The sequence below is a fragment of the Mustela lutreola genome, chromosome 5 (genome assembly GCF_030435805.1).
Source record: "Mustela lutreola isolate mMusLut2 chromosome 5, mMusLut2.pri, whole genome shotgun sequence".
NCBI lineage: Eukaryota > Metazoa > Chordata > Mammalia > Carnivora > Mustelidae > Mustela > Mustela lutreola.
The window spans coordinates 138,392,513-138,396,200 of NC_081294.1; the positions used below are offsets into that span (position 1 = coordinate 138,392,513).

Below are 3,688 nucleotides of genomic sequence, written 5' to 3' on the forward strand. Positions count from 1 at the left end.
TGTTTACTCCAAAATACAGGCTTTGTAGTAAGAAACAGTCACTACTAAAAATTTTTTGGTTTCATAGCCATACTACCTACTTTTGCTTTGGCCATATCTACATTAACACACACACACAGACAGACAAGCACGCACACACACACGCACACACACACACACATGCAGAAAACTCTCACAGCGCATTGGATAAGCAGGTCACAGTACCTATCTCCCAACTTTGAAATTTTCCAAGACAGCAGACCAGTGGTTTTGGAATAAATTGAATCCGTTTTTATAGAAGCTGCATGTTTCCATATCCCCTCCTCTCCTCAAAAAGAAGCACTGTGGATAGTGGGACAGTCGTCAGCAAAATTTCCCCGAAGCTAAACAATTTCAGTTAAAACTCATGCCTTCCACCTTGTTCGGATTTCTTGTCTTCTGTAGTTAAACCGAAGGGGGAAGTGTTCTGTGAGATGTCTACTCAGTGATTGTATCAATTTAAGAGCAAGATTAAACAAGCGAATAAATCATGCAATAAGCCTCATACACTGGAAAAATGGGTCATCATTCTGAGAGTAGTAAGACATCTGGAGCCAAACCAGGTTCACGTGGTTGAAAATGTCATTTAAGTAGATTCTTTTAACTTGTTCCTGAAAGAAAAAAAAAAAAAAGTCACTGACAACTATTTGTCTTCTCAAAGACACTACTTTCAAATATCTTATCCCGCAAGCAGAAGAATATATTTAATTCCAGAGAAAAAGCCTTTCAGCGCCTTGAGAAATCCTTTTTGTTCAAAACTAATCAATTTTTGCTTTGTGCACGAAAGTAAAATACTTTGTCAAACTCCGTGCAGAAATCCTTTTAGCTATCTTAAAAAATACATTTGGTGCAGCCCTGGCTGATTTCTGTTATATAGGCAAAAATTTACTTTGTCAAATTATATTCTTCACAAAGCCTTTCAGCTGACTTAAAAATCCATTTTGTGCAAAACAATGACCATGCATCAGCTCGGAGTGATTGCACAGTAGTTACTTAGCCTGGTAAATGGCAGCAAAATGTCAGCTGAAATGAAAGACACACAACCCAGGGCTTATCAGGGAAAGTGCAGATGATTCATGTAGCATCATAAATAAATAACTCCAACTTTGTGTTGAGGTAGGCTTCACAGCGGAGGTTCCTCTAGCAACCATCGTATGTTTCAAAGCAGTAGTAAGGGGGAGGCCTTAGCTGGTGATAGTGACATGTTTAAGATAAGGTGTGGTGACTTAAGTGCTTATTTTTCGAGGTCTCTATACCTGATATTTGTGGGTGAACAGGGAAAGAAGATCTTCTGCCCAATGACAGGCCAGAACGTGAAAGTCGCTATTGAAGTAATGATGGTCATGCAGAGAGAGGGTACTTTCTCAGCCCACTGCTCAGGGCAGCTGGAATCTTCTTCAGCACTCTGGGCCTGGGTCCTTGCTACCTCTGGTTGAAGGAGTTGTATCAAGGAAGGGGTTTGGAAACATGGAAAGACAGGGTAAAACAGAGATGAAGACATGGGTCTTAACTCATGAAACACAAGCTCCCTAACCCTACAATGGTGCCCTCTGCCAGCCAATAAGGGCCGTTGTCACCACCTTGAAATCCACAAGGGGCCCTTGCCATTCTTCATTTTGAAGTAGGACCCTGTGAATTTTGTAGCGCGCCTCCATCAGGGAAAACCAGGTCTGCCATGTGACCTTCGCAGGTCCTCGGTACTTGTGCCTTTATGAGCCCTTTCTCCTCTAAAAGTGTTAAAAAATATATATTTTTACAACTGTGCTGGTGGAAAGACGAAGATATTAACATCGTCTTTGAATTTTTGTTTTCGGACTTTAAAAGACACTAAAGCCTTTTCATGGGCCCTGAAACTCCTGTTGACTGTAAACCGTGCCTGCTGTGCCTTAATGGGGACGTTGTCCCCCCGGGTGACAGCCACCGGGGACCCCACATCAGCGGCCCGTTGGGTCGACAATGCCGTGAGGTCAACACATGCTGTCGAACAAATGCGCCTAGACCTCAGTTCTGTCTGCAAGATGGGGTCACGGTCTCTGAGCGTACGTGTAATGCAGAACAGGCGTGGCCCCTCCCTGCAGGTACCACCCAAACAGCATAGTGGCTGCCAAGGAGCAGTCCCTGGCCTTCTTCCAGAAGACCCGGAAGCATCCTTCATGGTTCTTACCAGAATCCTTATTTCCTCGGAGCTGATCTGGAGCCGCCATATCACACCCGTTAAGCTCACTCCGCTATCGTTTTCGCATTCCCTAAGCAAAACAGGCACTACACACAGTGGCTGAGCGTTCAGAATTAATTGGCAGGAGGCTCTTCCTGCCTCTAGGCCCTTTCATTTCCATGCCTCTTTTAACTCCATCCATGGCAGCTTTGACTTCCTTTTACCCCTCTGAAAACCCAGGGAACTCGGCTGCTGAGTCCCAAGGGGACCCCAGCTGCTCTGGGGTCAAATTGCATGTTTTGTGTGTTTCACTTTGCTTCTTCACTGCCCTCCATCAAAGCTGTGTCGCCTATGTGGCTCTGCTGCCCGCCCACACGCAGCGTGGGACCAGGGACGATGAGTTCTAATGGGATTTAAGAATTCTCAGCCTGTGTTCCTCAGCCCTGGCTGTGCCTCAGTGTTGTTAGAGAATAGGGGGGAAAAAATCAGGTATCCCTGCGTGGTCCTTAAACCTCCTGAGTCCAGATCTCCAGAGACAGTGTTCGGGCTTTTGTGCTTTCACAAAGTTGCCCAGGTAATGCTATTTGGGTTGATACTCTATCTGTTCTTCCAACTAGTCAAGCAGTGCAGGAATCACTGTGAGAGCACTCCCGACCTTACTTTGTTCTGCATTTGGAAGAAAGACATACCAGCGAATAGACATGAACTATGATGACCCTTAAGGGAGATATTGCTATAGTGAAATATTATCTGCTGTCTCTTTGTTGCATGCTCTTTCACACTTGGGACTGTGGCATGGATTTTTACTCAGTTTGACAGGTATATTGAGAATGGTCAATTAAAGTGTGGGCCGTGTGGCCTGTGCTCAGTTTATTTTGGGAGCCTCTGGGAGCACTTCACCTGGATCGGCATCTTCTCAGAAGGGCCGAACTGAGGTGCACAGGGGAAGACTTCTGTGCCTGCCTCCGAGAGCTCATAGAGTACGCATGAAGGTCCTGTGGACAAGAAGACCAAACATGAATTCAAACGTGAGCCTCAAATGCAAAGCCAGGAGGGAGAAACGTGCAGCCATAGATTGGTGCTGGAACGGATTCTCACAAAAGCCATGCTCGGTAGCTTTGCTTCAGTTGTAATGTAAGAAGCTGGATAAGCGGGCGCCTGGGTGGCTCAGTGGGTTAAAGCCTCTGCCTTCGGCTCAGGTTCCGGGGTCGTGGGATCTAGCCCCACATTGGGCTCTCTGCTCAGTGGGGAGCCTGCTTCCCTTCCTCTCTCTCTGCCTGCCTCTCTGCCTGCTTGTGATCTCTGTCTGTCAAAAAAATAAATAAAATCTTTAAAAAAAAAAAAAAGAAGAAGCTGGATAAGCATTTGTTGTAGATGCTTCATAAATGCTTTCAGTCGAAAGGAATCACGGTAGATGAGCTTTGGGAGATGAGTGTCTCCAATTCCATCATCTTTGTTAAATAATCACCTTTTTGGATTTTGCTCCCCAAATTAAGGGATATTACACTACTTCTT

The 3,688-nt window shown here is 45.3% G+C and overlaps 1 long non-coding RNA gene across 1 annotated transcript; it reads right to left on the reverse strand.

The window, feature by feature from the left end:
* Positions 1-247: 247 nt before the first annotated feature.
* Positions 248-2,264, reverse strand: LOC131832555 (uncharacterized). Its single transcript, XR_009354100.1, has 2 exons — positions 2,183-2,264; positions 248-629 (listed from the first exon to the last, which is right to left on the reverse strand). It is a non-coding gene; the product is annotated as an uncharacterized LOC131832555 (long non-coding RNA).
* Positions 2,265-3,688: the final 1,424 nt, after the last annotated feature.